Here is a 22,044-nt window from a genome sequence, read left to right on the forward strand (position 1 = left end):
TCTGTAGAAATTCTTTTTAGTTGCTGTTTTCTTCTCTCCCAGCTAGACGCAGGGTAGGTGACAGCGGTGAGGCAGCCAAAAGTGGCACCCATTGCCAGGCGATCCACAAAGCTCAGCTGGGCTTCAGTGTGGGATGCTCTGCTGCAAGGCCCACAAAGAAGGCCCCATCACATATTACTCCGCTCACCTGAAGTGTGAATGTGGTTTGACTAGCATCCTTCCCTTAGAAGAATTTAAGGTGACTTTATACCTAACATTAATGTATACTTTGACTGTTCACATTTATATGTAAATTAGTCAAACAAGAGTTGTTGTTTTTTTAATCTACAGTCCAGCTGAACACAGTCCTCACCACCCTTTTGCTTTCAAATGTAAATAGACTCTCCAAGATGGTTGAAACGTCACAGAAAGTTCTTTGCAATGTCAGAAACAATTCTCTTATGAAGCCATGGTGATGATTTACCATTTGCTTGGCTTCTGTTCTCATTATCAGAATATCATTGGGTATGCTATTAAATTATCGACTAGAACTTCAGCACAAAAATTAAAGGGTTCTGTCTGTGTTTGCTTTTGGTGGCAGTGGTTGCAGTTAGGGATCCAGTCTTGGCCAGAGGTATTCAACTCAGGAATTCAGAAGGCTCCCCCATGGCTGGCACTGCCTCCTGCCAACTCCCAATCCCTGCCCCCTGTGTACTCCCTTCCTCTGCACCCTCCTGGGCCGTGGTATTAGTCTTGGTACTTGTATTTATGCCGACACTGGTTATCATTTACTTGGAAGTGAAAAATGTCAATGTTATCTACAGTTTTCTCTTTTATTGAAATGAATTGTTTGAAATATGTCTCCTTTGGCATTGTACCTTCAAGTTGCAACTTCACAGCTATCAGTCCAGGTTGGGTTCAGTTGCAAGAACAAGAAGCAATTCTAGCTTCATCACAGAGGAATTTGACAGAGGGAATTAGGTGCTTACAAAGGCTGTGGAGTGTCTGGGGGAGTGTGCTTGGACTGGGCTTCCAAAATCACTCCTGAGTACACTGCCCAGCTGGCCTGCCCGCAGCCCTGCATTCTCCACCATGAGAAAGTGGGTGCCCTGCTAACAGAATGCAAGTCCAAGAAAAGTATTTTGGGGAACCCAGAATGTTTTCAATATAAGCTAACATTTTATTTTGTTTAGAGAGGGGAAGGGAGGGAGAAAGGAGAAAGAGAGGGAAAGAAACATCAACGTGTAGTTGCCTCTCACACACCCCCCAGTGGGGACCTGGCCCACAACCCAGGTCTCTGCCCAAGACCAGGGCATTGAACCAGCAGCCCTGTGGTTCACAGGCTAGTACTCAGTCTACTGAGCCACACCAGCCAGGGCTAAGCTAACATTTTAAAATCAAGCAGTTTCACAAAAACACCCAGATTCTTTTTGAAAACGACCAGCTTTGGCACCACTTGGCTCCACCGCATCTTGAGGGTTCTCAGCTAGAGGAGAGAAGCATGTGTCACTCCCCCACAACCCCTCAAGTCACCACCCTCTGCTCCATTCCTCCCTGCTCTTGCTGCCTTTGGGCATTTTAGCTTTTACGCCTTGATGTAGAAGAGAAGCTAGAGACAGGAGATCTTAACTGCTGCCTTAGGGAAATCATGTAGAAAGGGTGCAAAACAGACACAACGGTGCCCGAGAACCCTCAGGAGAAATGATGGCATGCCAACTCCCTAGCACCAATTTCCTATTTTTCCCACTCACCACACCCAACCTTAACTATTCAACAGGGAGACCTTACAGTAAACCGAATTGTCCACTAGTACTCTCGTGAGGGCATGGGGGATGAAAAGTTCCTGAAGCACGTGAGGACAAGGCCGTCCTCGAAGAGGATTATGGGAAGACTGGTGTGGATGCTGTTGAACGAGAGGGTGAGGAAGAAGGAGAACTCTAAAGTTAAAATGTCACAATGGTGCTGCTTTTACAGGGAAGCTTATTCTGTTTTAAACATTGAAAAGTTGAGGTCTAATCAATTAATTTGTAGGTAGCGGTGTATACTCCTATACGGTTCCTATACGGTTCCTATACGGTTTCTATCATATTTTCCTTGACAGCCCTCCTAGACTTAGTGGTGTGTCTTGAGGCAATAAACATGCAGTATTCCAAACCTCATCTGGCCTGCTAAGTTTTAAAACTTAATTCCAATAGTCTGGAAAGAGTGTGTTGAATATTGATGTTATAATTCACGTCTGGGTTTTTCTCTTTCTCTATGAATCTTGTTTTCTGTTAAGGCCAAGTGGTCTGTTTTCCCTTTTTAACATCACATATATATCTGCACTTAAAGAAGCAGGAAACACTTCAACTAACAATTGTCATTCTGTCGGTCTTTTAGAGCCCTTGATTTTGAAAGATGTTGATTAGTGCCTGGATATCTCCCCACCGAACTCATCTGCTGCGGTGGGAAACTGCTGTCGCTCAGAGTTATTCCTTTTTTCAAAAGATTATTCTCTGTTACCTCAAAAACTCTGATAGCAACCCATTCTTTTTTCTTTCTTTTTTGCATGTACTCCAAAAACTGACTAGGAAGCAAACAAAAAAATAGCATCATTTTAAAAGTGTATATTACTGAACCTGATGATTGGGAGTACATACTTTCAGGCTTCCCTGTCCACTTCTGTGTGAGAGTGTGCAGTTCATACAAATGAACAGAAACTGTTGTGAGTGTATACTTCCCAGTCAAATGGTGGGATTTAAATTCTGAATTTGTAGTCCCTGAATTTTCTTTCTTAGTAAAAACTCTGTTCTTTTTAAAGGAGGTCCATACATTGAGCACTGAAAAAATGCAGAGACAAATGTGTTTTATCTCAAAGTTAGAACAATTTAATGTTGTGGAAATTGGTTACACTCATGAATATTAATTCTTCTTGTGATTTCCTGCACAGTTGGTAGCAAAGCTGAAGCTCTGATTATGCATAAGAATCGAAAGCCCTGCTGCATTCCAAAATATTTATACTTTCACATCACAGATGCCTTTACCAGCATCACCATTCTGTTCAGTCTCTTGTTTTGCTAGTGGCTATTTCTAAGAGTTGGCTCTTCCCGGAGTTATTTGGAACAATGCAAGAAGGGCAAATATGTCAGAGGAGAAGTCACTGGTCACTTGCACATAGAGGACAGCTGGCAAGGGCTCTCTAACTGATGAGTGCAGCATTACAGGTCTCAGAGGCTGATCCAGTGGATCAGACCTGGGTTCCGTGCCCCTTTCCTCCTGCCAAGAGAGTATTATAAACCTAGGAGAGGGGTGAACAGTGGCCTCTAGCCACAAGCCCCTCCCCACAAACTGCTTACCACTCAAATGTAAGGACACACAAGTTGAGCCGTCCCCCAAGAAGGATAGAAACCCATTATCTTACAGATTTATGTAAAATATAAGGAAAGAGAAATGCAGAGATATGCATGGTGTGATGTATCCAAGGTCACATAACCTGCTAATAAATTTAAACTGGAACACAGGTCTCTGGGGCCCAAGGCTCACGTTCTTTCCACTGTACCTCTCTTTCCTCATCGCCCCCAGTACCTCCAGCCTTGTCTTTGTGGGTGCGAGACACAGAAAGCTGATTGGTTGTGGGGGGTTGTCCTAACGTGAATTCTGGCCCTGTGTTTGAGCTATTTTTCACTGTTTAATAATTGAAGTATTTCCAGTAGGCCAAGTGGTGAGCTTATGTCATTGTCTACCTATGGTGTTTATTCTAGAAGTTGTTGGCTAAGTTTCCTTATTAAAAACATCATGCCTGTGGGAAATTTCTTACCATAATACTAGTCATAATTCAAACCCTTAATAATTATTTAGCAATAATAACAACTACAAGAATAGCTAATCTTTGGCTCATATTAAGAATCTGTATTAAGTTCCTTCCATTCGCGAAGGCACCTAATTCTCACAGCAACCCCGTAAAGTCATTATATTGATTTTCTCAGTTGACAGGTGAAGGATGCCGTACAACGTTAGGTAACTCTCCTGAGGTCAGATGGCTAAAAGGTAGGTCCAGGATTTCTGCCTGCAGCGCTGATGTAGAATCTAATGCTCAGGCCCCAGCTCCTCAGCGGCTGCCTTCAGCTATATTGTGACATCTCGGATGAGATGACTTTTAAATGATACTTTCCATGGATGTTCGGCAATACTCACACAGGCTCTCTTCATTCTCATTTGTTTTGCCTTTTCTTTTTCCCCTGTGATTCTGAGTGAGGATTTTCACTTTCCAAAATGTGAGAGACGGAGTGTTCAAACACCCAAAATACAGCATGGAAGCCTAAAATAGCTACTTCCTATTTTTATTTCAAATTCTACAGGTGGACTCCAATTCATTACATGACCATTGAGAAAAAGACTTTTGTTAGATATGTTTTTTCCTGGTTTAGAAAATCCCGTATCTTCTGTTAGCAAGAACATTCATTACAGGGTCCAGCACATATAACGCCCCTTTCTATTACAAAATCTTTTATTTTAAAATCATAAGCATGTAATTTTGTAACATAGCAATATCACACTCAAGCACACCATATGATATTTTAAGTAAAATGTTCAAATTAAAACCAAATTATTACACCCATATTATTACCCTACCAACCTCACTCAGGCAAGTATTACTTCTGCCAGACCCTGTACTTAGAAAATGAAGGGAGAAGAATATTGGTTGCGAGAACTTTTTAGTGCCTCCAGTTCTCTAACTGCCACCTCGAGGGAGGGACAGCGCATGCCTGCAGTACCTGTTCCAGACGTGGTGGCGACCTGCTATACCTGCATGCCAGCCCAGGGCTGCGCTGGGGTCTCCGCACGTCTCTGCAGCCCTCCTGCTGGTGCTGAAATTGAATCTGACCTCTCCAGACTCCTTGTGCATTTATGCTTCCTAATCTGCTTACTCCAGCCGTGCAGACAGACCTTCTTACCACCACAGCCACCACCCCCAGCTGGGCCTTTCTCTTGCGTTTTCATTATTATAAATCATTAATGAGGGTATTAGCCCTCAAACTGCCACTGCTAGCTATCCCACACTGGGCAAGTCGCTTTCATTTGTAAAATATGGGTTATTATACTACTGCCCCAAAGGCTTGTTACGAAGATGATGTGAAATAATAATTGGAAAGCATTTATAATACCTCCTGGCACATAGTAAGTCCATCAAAGTATTTGTTAAAATAACCAAGTGATTCCAGATCCTAACACCTTGCAACTTTCCGGTAAGTCCCACTATAAAGGGCAAGATGGAATTGCTCTTGGCAACAAGCCACACAGAGTACTTTATATCTAATAACATTCCAGCCAAGGAAACAGAAAACACACTTGGAATTTCAAAGAGAATTTAGTAAAGGGAGTTGGTTATGGAATGTGGGGAAGCTGGAAGAGTGAAGGGGAAAGTAGAAGAAACCCAGGTAAGTAACTTAGGAGGCCACCAGAACATAGACTCATGAGAAAGGGCCCTACCTGGGGACCTGCTGCCATCTTGGGAGCAGGGACAATGGAGGAGGTTGCCACTGAAACAGCTGGGATAGTCAGGGACACAGCTGCCTCCACAGACAGCAGCCAAAGACAGAAGGAAAACGTGAGTAAGAAGAGGCCCAAAGCCTTCCCTCCCTCCGGCCTCCTCACCGCCCGCCTGTGGGATCGCCACTGGCTGACCCTGGCAGAGGAGCCCAGGAATACAATGTCTGACTCTCAGCCCCACAGTTACAAAGCAGGGCTGAAACAGAATACTAATAACAGCCACAGTACGCAGAGCAAAAACTAAATATATATAAAATCTTTTACAAAAAAGGAATCGCAAAAGTTGAAGCTTGGCAAAGGTGGAATGTGTGCGCAAGCACAGGAATCAATTTAGACTTTTAGAAAGGAATCTTAGAGACAGCAGTGTAAGAGTAGTATAAAGTAGCTGTAATTTGTTCAAATGATCTGTGCAATTAGAGACTCCAGTATTTACCAACAAGTCTGTCTGACAGCCAGTAATGCTTTCCCTGGTGCTGTGCTGAGTACATGTCGGTTATAAATACTCATAGAAATGTTTTAGCTGATCCCAGGCACATGGGGTGGGTCAAAGGTTCTTGAGCTCAAGAATTCAGAGTGTTGTGAGCCTAGGGAATCCAGGTGAAACCACTTCTGATAGAGCAGGAGATGTAAGAGTGACGGGGTAGCTATCACTCATGCCCTAGCAAAATGCCTGTACTTTATTGCCAGGACCCCACACCACCCCATCTCATCAACTGACAATAACTCAGTTTAAAACAAACACACGGGGGTGGGGGATAAGGTTTCACTCCCATTCCTCTCATAGTGAAGGATCCAGCCAGTCGGCCCCAGTGTCAGGAAACTAAGTCAACAAGCAATTGATGGTACATATTTGAGTGAGAATAACACTCCTTATGGCCCTGAAGCAGAAACCCGCTTTGTTACACAGTGTCCCAAGAGAAGAATACCCCATTCTGGGAATGAGGACCATTTTAGGTATGCTGAGGTTGCAGACGAACCTATGAGTGGTGCGTGCCTTTTCGCCGGGACTAGGGCACCTGCAGAGAAAATCGGAGCCTGAGAGAAGTTGCTTAAAATGCCTGTTAGTTTAGCTTCCACTCCTCAGTCTCAGAAAAAAATGGATTTATATCACACAGTCTGCACCTGAATTTTACTAGACAGGTTTTTTTTTCAATTTGACAAATTATAGAATTACTTCTGAAGTGATTAGCTTTTCAAATGATCCCTCATATATTTTGGCATGGGCAGGAAATTGAATTGAATTTTTCAGATATCTGACATTTTATGAAGAATAATTTAGGATTTAACATTAATTCAAAGAACACAATGATTTTTAATGAACTCGTACATAGTGATACTTCTAGGTGCATTTGGTGCATTATTAAGACTTTTTAATGGATCCAATATATGGGTAAGCCATATTGAAAAAAAAAAGTGGCAAGTGTTGGCCAGCCTTTGGGTATCCTAACTTAACAAAAATAACCTCCTTTATCCCATTTCTGCCTTTTGGTTCTGAGACAAAAAGAAAAATCTACATCTCTGTTTCCTTTGACTTGAGCCACTAGTGTTGCATCTCTGGGAGGAGGGCGTGCTGGTGGCGCTGTATCTCTGTAGACCCTCCCCAGTCCTCTGCCCCCTTCATTGACTCTCTAGAGAAATGCTTCGCAAAGCATGACCGGTTCCTCAGTCCAGGCTTAGAGTGCACCCCTAAAGGGCCTCCCTTACACACACTAGAGGTCAAGAAGTGATTTGAAGGTATTCCTCTTCTTCTCTGTATTTACTACAAACTGAAACTGTTTCTTTGCCTTGCAGTTCAGCCGAAACACAGATGTGCTCATTCAAGGAATTGAGGACATAACATGTAATGCCTAGAGTTCAAAACCATGGCAGAGCGGCTGGGGTTTCAGATTATCTGAGGAGATGGGATCTCCCCTCCTCTCATTCCTCAGACTGACCTGGACTTAGATTCCCTTGCCTTGAAGGTATTTTAGGTTAGTGACCCCTCTGGGGAACACTCCATCCTGTCCCAAACCTGCTTCTCAGCCCAGCCCCTCTGACCATAGACCAAACTAGTTTACAGGAATCCTTGACTTAGTGGCCAAGCAAAGTCATTCTCTTGAGAATCACATGCGCTTTAGTGACTCCCTTTTTCTGCTTTGAGGTTTGTTTGGTTCTTTTGGGAACACTGAAAGTCTCCCTCTCAGTCCTGACCTTTTCTCCCTGTCCTTCTGATGTGTCCACGCCACACTCAGCTGCTTCTACCCTCTGGTTATGCTGGTCTTGGTGTCTCACTCCTGCCCGAGTGGCCCCACCCAGGGCAGTGCCTTGGGATTGTCTACGTCACTTCAGCTGCCTTCAGCCTCTCTGGCTATTCTTTGAGCTGCCCCCTTGGCCCACCTGCCACATCCCCCCTGCCTTCTGAGCCATCGCCTCTCGCCTAGCTCTGGTATCACATACAGGGTAGTGGGGCTTCCAGGGCCTGAGCGCCGTGATGGGTGAACTCCTTCCAGGCTCGCTTTACCTGTTCCTGCCATTCCTCCATCCCTGGCTCCCTCTAAGGCCAGGCCCTGCCAGAATCCCAGTTTCATTTGGGTCCTCTGATACATTGCAAATATACACAAAGAATAGCAAACATCATTTCTTCCAAGGCTAGAAGAAAGTCGGTCCCAGACATCCCCTGTTTAATCCCTCTGTTACCTGTGAAATTATCTCTGCAGTGGCTGGCTTTATTGCCTTGTTGATCTTTGGGGGGAAGAATTTCACCATGGAAGTCCACAGTGAACCTGCTGCTGAGGACTCACACATTTCAGAGAAACCAATAGGCCCAGCCCCAGACAGGCAGACTAAACACGTCCACACAACCAGCCTTCTGCTTGTAGCTCATTATAGTCTGCATGTCAGGAGAATTAGGTAAGTGTAATGAGAGAATGTGGAGGCAGTGATAAAAATCTCGAGTCCAAATAATATTTATCCAAAGTGTATTTATTTAATAGCCTGCTTTCAAGGATAAAGTAGTAAAGAGGAAATACATAATGATGTAAAGGAGCTCAGTAATTTTCTGGCCAGCCATATTAAAAACCAGTGTTTGGCAGGTCATATGAGAACTTGAAGATGACCAGACTTGTTTTCTGAACACGGGATTTGGCTCCAATGAACAGGTCATCCTGATGGCTACTTGGAGGAAACACACGTCAGGGCTTCCCTGTCTCATCTTTCACTGTTCCTCATCTCACTGCACGAGTGCTTCTGAGTGCGTGAGCACGACGTCTGGGGAAGGCGTTGCATCTTCTGTTCTATGTGAGTGCATCGTGATTGGCACCCCAATAATTCTATCATTATTGGCCATTTTCTTTGCTGTCACTGAGTTGTGACAGGAGAGAAGGTAGCCTTTCAAAGTCAGGATAAAGCTAATCTGTGAAATGGATCAAATTTTTACTTCTTTGTCTTTTTCCTGTGCAGCCTCCTGATGCCTTTCAGATCCCAGTAGCACAGCTTGCGGTCAGAGCTTTAGAAATGGAAGGGTCCTTTGGACATCTTGTCATCGGCCCTTTCATTTTTACTTTTTAATTTTTGTATCAAAATTCTACATGTAAAGTTTAACAATCAAATAACTATACAGATTTTCAGGAAAAAGAAGAGGTTCTTGTTCTCCTCCCCTTAAACACTTTACGGTCCCCAGATGCCATCACCTTCAACTCTTTCAGCTGATTCATTTGATAGTGAATTCCACGTCTCTTAATGGCACGTGTACAGTGCAGTTTCTTGATCCTTCAGGGTTAGGCATTACATAACAACTTCCCACTAAAGAAGCTGAAGATCCAGCTCCTCCCCCATGGCACACAGCCACACACATGCATCGCTCCCCTCCCCTCCAGCTGCCCAGCACAGTTACACCAAGACCCTACTTATCTCTTTATGGCACGTTTTATTCTCACCTCGAGAATACTGTGTTTGGTTTTCATTTTCTGTATCTTTTTGTTTTAGCTATAATAAATAATCATCTCATTTATTTGTTTGCTTAGCTTCCTATATGTTTGTCCCCCAGTTTACTTTTCTCCCTCTATTTGTCTTTCTATTCTATTGGACACTTTCTAAGAGGGTTCCTCCACTTTATCTCCTAATCCCACCACTGAGTTTTTCCTTTCTGTTGCCATATTTTATGAGAATTCTTTTTTTGGTCACTGCAGTGTCCTTATTTCAGCAATCTTCCCTTATTTCATGGTTGTAATTTCTTCTCTTTTTTTCTCTGAGGGTATCAGCATTGGACTTTTTTTTCTTCTCACTTTTTAGTCTCAATTTACATTCAAGTTGCCTTTTTCTGTCTGTTTTGGTCTACAATGAGGGGTGTCCAATCTTTTGGCATCTCTGGGCCACACTGGAAGAAGGGGTGTCTTGGGCCACACATTAAATACACTGCTACATGAAATGAAAAAAAAATCTCATAATGTTTTAAGAAAATGTACAATTTTGTGTTGGGCCATGTTCATAGCCATCCTGGACCACAGGCAGCCTGCAGGCTGCAGGTTGAACACCACTAGACATATTTCATACTGGAGAATTTCCTCAAATTTCTGGAAACACTTGCTTGTTACTCAGTCAGGTGTTTGAGTGGGAGACTAAAGAGCTGACCAGAAGCTTAAGCATTTGAGTTGAAGAAGCTTCATTAAAAGGTGACCTGGCTGGACTCTGACAGCAGAGTCAGTGTTCATATCTGCCAGTCTCTGCTGCTGCCCTGGTCAGATTCCCTATAGGAGATGCTTCCAACTTTAGCTTAGAGAGGGAAGGCCTGGCAATCAGCCTTCTGGAACCTGGGGCAGGAGAGAGGGCTGGAAGTCTCGGCATCTAATATTCAGACATTTACTGCATTACCCTTTTTTGCTTCCCCTCAAGTGCCTCTGGTGACCCTGGGTCCAGATACCGTTTGTTCTATAGCCTCATCAGAGAGAATGAAAAAGAGCTTTCTCACCTGTTATTGGATGGGGCAGAGTATTTGCCTGGCTATGTGTCTCTTTACTTCCCCCAGTGTCAGCTTAGAATTCAGTTCCCTTGGGATTGCTAAGTCTGTTACTACCTGTCCAAATGCTTTCCAGGCTCCAAAATATTGTATCTGTTAGCCTTTCCCATCTTCTGTTCTTTTTATAGGTTTGTGCCTTTTTGAACCCTTTACTGTAGTTTTAGAGGGGTTGGAGGTGACAGTCCAATTAGGGGGGATATGTTTCATCCACCTCTGCTTCTTGGTCCACAAATTAAGAGAGGACCTGAGAGTTGCAGAGTGAGGATTCTGAGGTTGCATTACAACTTAATAGCAGGACAAGAACTGGGACCTGCATTTCCTGACTCCTTGCTCAGGACATCCTCTTTCAAAGTAGACAGTATTGCGAAAATAGACAGTATAATGGATTCATCCACAATGAGTGTGCTCCTGGTAGGGTGTGATGAGTTTAAAAGGCTATTTTGCAAAGAGCCCTTTGTATTTTTGCTTGATTGGTATCTCCTTAGGAGACAGTGAATCAGGAAGCATCTGAGGTCTTCCCAACACTTCAACCTCCTCAGACAAGCCCTGCAGAAGGGAAGGGCTAGTGAAAAATGTTGGTAAGACAGTGCTGGCTATGCTGAGTTACACAGCATTTAACTTTTGCACCTTTTCCATTTCCCATGTAACTGGAGTTGTACCAGGTCCCACCGATGTGGAAACAAATGGGGTCGCAGTCAGATATCCAAATCCCACGGGTGCTTGCTTGCCCATCTGCTGTGGGAGGTGCTGAGTCCCCTATCCAAGTACCCTGCCAATATGCTCTTCAAGGCCCTGGAGGTGCCTCCTGGGTGCTCACCAACAAGTGCAGTCCCGCTGAGAGCCATCACTTCTCCCTCACCACCGCTCAGCAGGTACCATGGTCCCCACCAGACCCGGAAGGTCCCTCCCACTCCCTGCTTGGCCCCTAGCCCTCCGCACCGGAGGCCCAAAGGCCGCAGAGCTCTGTGATGCATGGGGAGGCATACCCTTACGTTTTAGAGGGGTCCCAAAGCAGTACTATTGAGCTTGATGTTCTGTAGATTTTTAGTAAAATAGCTCTTCCTAGTTTTTACATAAAGCTCTCTTCTCTGCTTGTACTCTCCCTCTCCTCCTGTCCCCACTCTGTGACTTTCTGTGTCTCTCACCCTAGGAATCAAAGATGAGTCCTTGGAGTTAGCCTGCTACACTCAACTAGATATGCCCACTGATGACAAAGACACACTTCAATTTATTTACTTTCATAGACCTTCCTCAGTCCTCAGCAAAGAAACTTTCTTGCACTGGGCCTGACCAGCAGGTGAATCTAATTCCCACAAATGGACATTGCTTCACCTCAGTGTCTCAGGCTGGGATACTTGTCACACCTTTTCCTGTAGAGAGTACACACGATATCCCCAAACATGTGGTGAAGGCCTTCTAGTCACAGGGCATTGTACAGGATGTTAGAGAGGAGAGAAAAGGTGGAAAATCCTTGCGCTTGAGAAACTATAATATTTATGTGAATAGATACAATAGAAGGTGAGGGGCCTTCAGTTCAGTGAAAGAGCTGTGCAAAGTGAGTTAGGAGAACAGAGTTCAGAGAGACGACTCGCCCGGAGCCGTCTGTGATGCCCACAGCAAAGGAAGAGTGCCAAGGGACAACAACGTCATGTCCCTGACAGTATTTCTCATTGTTTTGGGCATACTGCTTAAGTGCTCAGAAAATATTTCTTTGTTGTCCAAATGCAGTATTTTAAATACTTGCAGGTATGCTTGGTTGAACTCAGAAGGGATCCCAAAAAGGGAAATGGTGTTTCATGAAAAAGTTTAATTCTAGGAAGATGGGCATTGATCACTAGCTTCTAGTCGTGTGTGTGGCAGTGACTGTACATCCGACTTCTCAAGTGCGGACTGAGGAGTGCTGGGTGCAGCGCCCCAGCACTGTGACATGGCAGAGCTCCCCAGTTGGCTCCTGCCATGGGACTGGTTGTCGCTCAGTCCCCTTTGTTATTCTGTGGCTGAGGCAGATTTAAAATTGATTTCCTTGCCTCAGTGACATAAACACAGTTCTTAATAAACAAGGGGCTCCCATGTAAAGCCCTTTCAGTGTGATTTCTGGAGAGCTAGGGAAGGGGATATTTGTGTTGAGGAACACAGCTCTCCCATGTAACTGGAGCCTGCCACCTCTTTGCCAAGACAGGAAGGCAGGTCACCCAGGAGCTGGCCTCAGATTGAAATAATGACAGGAATTCTGCGGGATGGTGAGAGCTTCACATTTTTATAGCACTTATATAATATTTATGAAACCTTTTACTGCTTATGGATGATAATTTTTAGAACATGGATGAGTTATAGGTACCATTAATTAATGCACAGCTTTTACATTTTTGTTTATAATAATCCAAAGAACATGTAATAGGTACCTATGCTATGCCATGTGATCTGATGAACACTCTACAGATATTATTTTACGACTATTTAATGCATTTGCCAGCCCTGTAAGGCAGGCACTGGTGGAATGAGTGAAAGGGGCTCAGATAGAAACATACATAATAGTGACCCTAAAGCAGTCAGTTATTACCAAGGCTATTGTGTACCCAAACCTAACACTGTATAAAAAACACTACTTGACCCATAAAATAAACTGCTAGGCACTAACAAATTTTTCCTCTAAAATTTGTAATATTGGTAATTCTTCAACCGTTATGAATATAGTCTCAGATGCTTCACTTGAAAGCATTCCTATTTTTGGATCTCATGGAAGTGTTACCTCAGTCAGTTAGGAAGTGGCCCCATAACTGACAAAAAGGAATACAAGTTAAATAGCAAATAGCAGCTAGTCCAGTCAGTGGAATCATGTGGTGGGAGCTAGGCCCAGATCCGTGTTTTCCCTATGTGTATGCTAGACAAAGAACCGTATCTCTTGTATTGGGAAGTAAAAGTGAGCCCAGAACTAGAAATGCTTTCAGCCCAAGAAACAGAAAACCTATTAGTAGACAGAGCTTAAACGGGCACTTTCAAGCCTATGCATGAGGCCCACTGGGGAGCCACAGGAGGTGGGAAGAGATGTGTATCCCCTCAGCCTCAGGGAGCTGGGCAGGGCCCCGGGGCAGCACAAGCCCCCTGGGTTATTCACGTCAGGTGCCAGCAGTGTCCTCCCTGTTCCCTTGTGATCGTGTCCTATAAACACCATGACACTGAAAAAGGTTGAGCAGTACTGGCCCAATGTATAATAAAGGATATTTGTCATGTGTTTGACACAAAGTTTGGAAATAAGCAATCCAGGGTGGGTACAGCTGCCCAGTGACACTCTCATGAGTTCAGGTTCTTTCCATCTTCTGCCTTGCCATCTTCTTTTGGTTTTGCTGCTCTTCTTTGTTGCCCCGTGGTCACAAGGTAGCTGCCACCATCCCAGACATCATGTCCTCCCTCTAGGGATTTATGCAGGAAGGAAACAAGAGCACAGTACACAAGGGAGGGTGTTTCTCATCTCAACAATCTGTTCTTTTATCCAATGGGGAGAGGAGGCAGGGGGAGCTTTCCCAGTCCTGCCTCTACCTGGTCCCATGACCACCTCTTGCTGCAAAGGAGGCTGGGAAGAGACCCACCTGCACTGACACTACTGATGTCCACTTAGTACCTAACCTCAAAATCGTGGCTTCTGTTAGTAAAGATGGAGAGGCACTCGTGGTACTACCAAACACAGCCTGTAAGGGAGAAAAGCCAGGATAGACACTTTTTTTAGTGAGACAGATTTTTCTGCTTCTTAATTGTTTAGATTGTTTCCACCAAAATACCACCCACAGGATCATTTATCCCTTAAACCAGAAGCCTTAGGTTTGAAACAGAGCACCTCACAGATGTTTTTAAAAGGTTTGTGCAAGTATTAGTGAAAATTTTTAAGTTTTCTCATTCATTTTGATTCAGAGACAGACAGTAGTGTGTATGATTTTGTAGCTCTAAGTTGTAGAACTAGGTGTGATTTTTTTTGTTTTTCTCTCCTGTTCAACAGTTTGCTAATTCTTTTTATCATGCATTGCATTTGCAATGAAAAGGCATTAATATTTTAAATTACTTTAAAATCTGATGGACTCTTTGGAATGTTGCTTGAAGTGTCTCAAGAAGTAGACGGCAGCGCTCATTTTGTCTCATTTCTTAAACATGAAAGTGAAGGTCATTGTGATACAAATGTCTCACCCACCGATGGTAAAAGGTTAGCTTTTCTTTGTTCAAGCATTATGAACTCTGGATATTTGGAGATATTTTTTCTCCTTTCCTCAGACGTGGCAGAGCAAAGTGTTATTTTTATTGTGTTGCAAAAACTATATCAGAGATTCATGGCACCGAGGGGAGAAACTACACATAATCATTACCTTTGATTAGCTGGTAACTTTTAGGAAAGTGGTTCATAATATTCCCAGTGCTGACATGTACGGGGGGGGGGGGGGGGAAGAAAAGAAAGAGAGAGAAGAGACGAGAGGAGAGGGGAGGGGAGAGAGGAAGGGAGGGGAGAGGAGAGGAGAGGAAAGGAAAGGAAGAAAATACCAGCCACCTAGGATTTTTCCTGGATAATTTGCAATCTTGGATTTGAAAAATAGAAATAATTCTGAACCAATTTGCAGTCTATGATAAGGAATAAACTTTTTCAGTTTTGTGAGTTCATTTTCTGATTATGAAAGCTATATGGGAACTTTATACTATAGGGTATTTGGAAAAGAAAGTAATTATTCTCAATCCCCATTCCCTTGATAGAATTCCTAAAGCCTTTGTAAACCCTGATCAGGCTCTGTTTGGATCATTATGTGATTGCACTCACAGTGCACATGCCACTTTGTATTATATCATACATGTTTCTCTGGTACTAAATGCTCTCTTCATACTTCTTTTCATGTTCTCCTAGGTCTTATTTTTATCAAAGATGTACTTCGATAAAAGTACTCCCTACCCCATTTCCTCTTCACCAAAAGTAATCAGTTTTACTTACCTTTTTATCTAACTTTTTACTATTTCTCCCAGTGGGGGAGGGGAAATCCCCCCTTCCTTTCTTGGTTCTTATTGCTGGTTGAATAATTAAAATGACATAAGGTGATTAAAGGAGAAAATCAAGTTTTAATATGTGCACCCAGGGAAGTCACAAAAGCATGAAAAATTCCAACGACAGTGGGGCAGCATGAGGTATGCAGTCACCCTGGACTACGGAAGAGGTAGGGACCTGGGACTTCAAAGGGAAGTAAGGCAATGAATGCATGGGTGTATGAAGAGAGTTAATGCTTAGCAAACATGTTTGCTGGACCATCTGGAGACAATGGGACACAGAGGGGACTGTGGTCAGATAAGCCTCTCTACCACACCTGGGTTCAGAGTAAACTGTAGTGTTCGGTGGTGATAGTTCCTCCCTGGAACAAGTCTCTCTCTGAAATTCTTCTAGGCAGTTAGAGGGAGGGTCAAAGTGTCTTCCCAAGACTTCCAAGCCTTAAAAATAATTGACTTAAAATAATCAATATCCAAAAGAGGCATTTTTGGGGGTGGCAAGCTCTGTTCTCCATCATCGCTAAACCAAATGCTACTTTTCGGGGTTTTTGGTTCTCACCTAGAAGAGGATAACAGCTCCCGATAATCACCCCCGCCTCTCACTAACCCTGCTGTCCCTCTGTCCTGGCAGAGGGGCACTGTGACTTTGGTTACATCGTATTTACCTTATCATGTCATAAACACTACTCACAATTTTACTTTTCGTATATCTTTTCCCACACAATGTTCTGTTATGTTTTGTTTACCTAGCTGTCCATGTACTTCTTACTAATTGAATCTCAAGCCCTTCACTGGTGTGTAAGGGGTTCAGATGCACCAGACCCTGTGCATGACTGTCCTGTCATCCACCTGAAGAGCGTCTCCCCCGAGCTGACCTGGTGCAGTCTGCTGGCTGTACCCGCTGCACAGCTGTCCTTCTGGGACCTTTCTGCACCTCTGTTCTGGGGACTCACTTGGTTCCTGTCTGATGTTGGCACCCCTGCTTCATCACTCTCACGGCTTCCTCCTCCTGTTCTCTTGTTTTTGTGGAGTACGTCCTCCCCTATTTTTTTAGCAAAGGTTCATGGGAAATAAATTTTGAGATCTTGAATGTCTGAGATGTCTTTTAGCTAAGCTCAGTTGTAAGTAATAGTTTGGCATGATATAGAATTTTATTTTTGGAAGTAGTTTCCTTTTAGCAGCGATTTTCAACTGGTGAGCCACAAGAATTTTTAAAGCAACAATCAGTACCTGACTATTTAGTCAGAGGCACTAACCTCTTTTCCCTTAGGCTGTCAAATAAAAAAATGGCAACAGCCAACACAATAGCCATTTGGTGTGAATGCCCTGTCTTGAACCATAAATATATAAGTCATGTAATAGAGTCACATCGTTATTGGTCATCTCACGTAATAAGGTGTCATCTGATTGCTGAATTCTTGATACCAGCTATCCTTATGTACAAGTATAGGCACATGATTTTTTAAAAAGTCACTTTAGAGCAAAAAGGATAGCTAATTACCATTATTATTCTTCAAAACTATACCTATTTTTTGTCAGATTGGCAAAAAATACATATTTTTTGGCATGGCCCAAATGTTAGTAATTAGTTTATGTGTACCATGAGGTGAAAAAGGTTGAAAATCACTGCTGTAGGCTTTCAAAGGCATTATCCCATCGTCTGTAGGCTCCCCCAGTACCGTTGAGAAGCCCACAGCCGTTCTGTATCCCAGTCCTTTGCATGTGACCTGCGCCCCCTTCCCCAGCTGGAAGTTTAAAGATCTCTTTTGCCTGACAGAGTGCCTTGGAGTGGGTGGTGCTTTCATCCTCTGTACAGCCCTCTGTGGGCCCTCTCAGTCTGCACACTCACATCCTTCAGGTTAGGAAGTTTTTGTTTTTCTTTTATTTTTCTTTTCCATGTTTTTGTTTTAGGTCTAAAACACTTTTTTGACGATTTCCTTGCCTCCGTTCTCTCTTTCTGTACAACCTCCCCTGAAAATCGAAACTGCTAGACTGGTCTTCCGTATTTCTATTGTTCTTTTTCCGGCTCCCATCTTTGTCTCTTTGCTCCATTTTTGGGTGAGGTTTCCTCGTGTTCTCATGGAACCATGTTATTGAGTCACTTCTACTATTATATTTTTACTTGCTAAGACCTTTTTAATCTTTTAAGTATCATATTATTTACTGCGTAGTCACAGTAACTTATCTGAGGATATAATTAATGGTGGGGATGTGGTTTTACAGCCCTCGCCCCTCCTGGCACGATGAGTCTTCCCCCAGTTAGCTTTCTTATATATTTGTCTCTATCTTGTACAGCAGTGACTTTCTTGAGACTTCTGGTAATCCTTGGTTGTCTGCTCACCCTTCAAACTGTGCCGCTGAAAGTCTGTACAGACGGAAAGTAGGGTAGGAGCCGCCCAGTGCTGGGGGCATGGGGAGGATGGAGAGTGACAGCCCAGGATTGGTTTTCTTTCTGGAGTGATAAAAATGTTCTATGATTGGTTGTGGGGATAGTTGTACCACTCTGAATATGCTAAAAACCATTACCTTGTGCACTTTAAATGGTTCAGTTGTGTGGTGTGTGAATAATATTTTGATTAAACAATTGCAAACACAAAGTGGGACATTACAAGAAGATTAATATCTCCAGGTGTGTGGCTGGGGCTTATCATCTGTGGGTTTTACATAGCATGATCTGGCTGAGCCGTTTAGTTGGGGGAACCACTGATACCAGTATGTTTGTCTTTCTTCTTGGGTTGATTAGATTCCCTACAAAAGACTCCCCCTATCTTCAATGTCAACCACCAGAAGCATTTGGCTGCCAGCTTCCTGGGAGTTGAGTGAGGGAAGAAGGTGTCTCTGAATCCACCAGGCTAACACCCACTTGATCTCCTCATTTTCAGTGTGGTCCCTTAGCCTACACAGTGCTAGGGACCCCCTGCCCCAGTACAGAAACCCTCTGTAGAGAATAAATCCTTTTTTTTATTCCAGGGTTGAGAAAGGGCACTTGCCCCAAGGTAAGGAGTGGGGGAGATGATCTGCCTGCTTCTTAATCAGACTCGCAACCAAACATAATTATATTAGCTGTGCCCCCCAAACACACACTTTCAGAAACACTAGTACCTCTGATTCCTGAGCCTTTTGAGAGTTCTGTGAATGAGATTTTTTTAGGCTTTTTCTGCTATTTTGTGTTTGGGGGTAGCAAGCAAAGGTGGAAACATCTTTACCTGAACACAAATGTACATTTTGCCTTCTCAAGCTATTCAGGACCATAACAATATATATTATTGAGATTACTTTTTCATTTGAAATTCTGATTTAGAAAAAAATAAAACATAGAATAAACATTTGCTTTGAATAAGTACTCTCATTTTATACAGAATCCAAAAATATGAGGATATTTCTGTGCTACCAAGGAGGGGAATATTCTTTTTCATATGCAAATGGAAAACTCAGTCCTCTAGGAATTCAGAAAGCCAGTTAAGTGCATTCATAATCCTAAAGCTTATGACAAAGCAATTTGAGATAGAGGACACAAGCTTCTGGTCGAGTCACGAAGCATCTCTTTGTCTCAGCAAATGATCAGAGCGCTCAAATTCTGACTGCCTCATAAAGGTTAGATAGATTTTATTGTTAATATTCCACAGATAAAATTAAGTGTTTATTACATGTCTTAAATACAATTCTCAAGTGGGGCTGTAATTTGAAGAGAGTCATAAGCCTGTCTAAACTGATTCTGGGGCTCTGGGTATAAAGTGATGGGGAGGACGGTGACTAAGCTTATCATGCTCTGTGATACTTGACCTTGAGGCCAGGGATGACTTATAATTCCTCTTTGCATTTCTGGTGCCTAGAATTACACCTTATACCCTGTTAACATTTTCTAGTTTCTTTGTTTTTGTTTTTGTTTTTGGATATCATTAGTTTATTGTAAAAGAGACATGGCAATTATTTACATGATGAACAATTTCAGAACTTCAGTGGAATGGGCAACTTCACATATGCCATTTCTTTTTTTTTCTTGATAGAAATTTTTTAAAATATTTATTTTTAGAGAGAGGGGCAGGGAAGGAGAGAGGGAGAGAAACATCAATGTGTGATTGTCTCTCGTGCGCCCCCTACTGGGGACCTGGCCTGCAAACCACACATGTGCCCTGACGGAGAATCAAACCCACGACCCTTTGGTTCGCAGGCTGGCACTCAATCCACTGAGCCACACCAACCACAGCATGCCATTTTAATAGTGATTTATTTCAGACTACATACTTTCCAAGAATGTCACAATCTCTAAATAAGAAACAATCCTTGTCTAGAACTACCCTTTAGAGCTACTACTGTTGCTTGTGATACTTTTTCTTGAGATTTTTCTGGAAGCGTGCTTCCTTTGGTTACAGTTTCCACAGCACTCCTTTCAGCTACTACTGAATGAAGGGAAGAAACTTTCTAAATGTCTGTCTGGCTGCCCACTCTGTCCACATAGTCAACAGCACAATTGTGTCATGTACGTTTAGAACATCAAGATCGTTCTAAATAGTCTTTACCTCCTACTAAACAATTCAATGTAATACAACCTTGGGCTGAATTCTGCTTGTTAGTAAACATGATCTCTAGGATTACCACAGTCTCTAAACCTTACGATTCTGTTTCTCAACCTAAAATGTCACCTTTCTTTCACTTTTAAAAAGGACCTTTATGTCACTCCATTGATAACAGAAACATATATTTGATTTAGATTATGAAAAACCACTTTACCTGTCCAAAGCATTACAACCATTTCAAACTAGCTACCTAACTTGTGCGACCCCATGCAAAATAAAAACTGTGGGGCCCCTTATTTAAAAATGATCAACATTTTCAAGATGGCAGCAGCAGAGCATTAAACCGAGCACAGCCCCCTCTGAGGGCCACAGGCCCATGCGGCCATTTCCAGAGGGAAGACTCTGTTGGTGTGTCTTCTGATATTAGTTGACTTTGGTCCTGCTATTACAGGGACCAGTAGTTCCCCCGGGCAGGGACTTTTTACTGTGACAGCAGCCGGAAACCACGTGTGATACAGCCATTGCATAAAACACGGTGTTTTAGGGACTTCCTAGAGCTAAGCCATAGAGCTGTTCACTCCAGACAATAGTTCCATGGACGGCCTGCTCCCCACAGCGGCAGGCTTTGGTGAGGGGGATGTTCATGCGCTTTCTTCTGGCCCCGCCAGTAGCTTTCGCTGGGTCAAAGTCTTTCAGCCAAATTAACTTACAACTTGAGATCTGATCCCCAAGGGGAAAAGAACTTGAATAAAAATATATCTCTGATTTCTCAGCTCCTGGCAGTTGATAGAACTACTCATTTTCTCCCCACCTTACTTGTTTTTCAGCTCAGTGCGTCTGAGCACCTGCTAGTCATATCAGAAGGAAATGAAATCAATAGTGTTTTCTTCCCTAGTGGCAGACGTTAAACTTCCTTCTCTTTTGCCAGTAAGTCATCATTCTTCAAGATCACTTCATAGTCAGCCATGTTCAAGATTTCCTTGATTGTTTGCTTTGAACTTGGAATGTGGTAGACACTTAGAAATTTATGTGGCCCCACCCTCACCCACAGAGGCACTTTACTTCAGAGGAACTCGGTGCACTGAAATGTCTCCTAAGAGTTTCAAAAGGATGATTACGATGCCATTAAGAGAAGTAGAGGGCCTGAGGGAAATAAAAGAGCGAATATTTATTCATCACGAGTAAACATCCGATCTTAGCTGTCTCAGAACAGAGGCATGTATTAATAAATTGAATTCTGAATAAATCGGCATCTCAGTCCTGTGGTTGCCTTGCTGTGAAGGGTGCTCCCCTGGGGCTTTCTGGGTCAGCTGCAGGAGCAGAAGCTGACCCAGCACTAACCCGACTCCCCGTGCAGTGCCGGAAGCCACGGGGGCTGGCACTTGGAAGCAGGCTGAGAGCTTTCTTTCCCAAGAGGGAGCATGTAAACCCACACATGGAAGTTACAAAGAGATGATTGTTCTATAGAAGGAAGAGCTTAACAGAGTGGTTATAGAAGAAATTGGCTACCTCTGAAAATGCTAAGCCTCTCCCTGGAACGGAACAGCCATCTAGGAAGATTGCTCTGGAAGAGAGAGAAACATCACGTGGCATTTTTAACTAGAATGCCCTTAGGTTTTCTTCTGACCCTGCTGTTCTTGAGTGCTTGGTCACAACAAATCCAGAGCTTCATGGAAAAGAAAAAGTCTGTTAGACATCTATAACCCCTCTCTTTCCTTCCTTGTAAATGGAGTGAAACCAAACTAGCAAGCATGTGGCCTTAAACAAACCCAGGGCTTACATTACCCATACTTGCACAGTGTACTTCCTTTGAGGAAACTGTAAGATAGTAGAACCATGTGATCCAGTTTATACAGGTAATCTAGCATAGAGGCTTTTAGAATTTTTTTTATTGGTTGATTTTCTTTTTTTAGAGAGAGAGGAATGCAGAGACAGGGAGTGGAGAGAGAGAAACACCAATTTGCTATTCTGCTTATTTATGCAGTCATTGGTTGATTCTTGCAAGTGCACTGACCA

General features: G+C 43.2%; 1 protein-coding gene and 1 pseudogene across 1 annotated transcript in view; both read left to right on the forward strand.

Moving 5' to 3' along the window:
• Positions 1 to 22,044, forward strand: part of PIP5K1B (phosphatidylinositol-4-phosphate 5-kinase type 1 beta) — a 322,492-nt gene that overhangs the window by 247,553 nt on the left and 52,895 nt on the right. The gene's annotated exons all lie outside the window — the stretch shown is intronic.
• LOC123819816 overlaps positions 1,805 to 22,044 on the forward strand; it is a 30,728-nt pseudogene continuing 10,488 nt past the window's right edge.

The sequence above is a fragment of the Phyllostomus hastatus genome, unplaced genomic scaffold (assembly GCF_019186645.2).
Source record: "Phyllostomus hastatus isolate PE091 unplaced genomic scaffold, TTU_PhHast_1.1 phas_contig_34, whole genome shotgun sequence".
NCBI classification, from domain to species: domain Eukaryota; kingdom Metazoa; phylum Chordata; class Mammalia; order Chiroptera; family Phyllostomidae; genus Phyllostomus; species Phyllostomus hastatus.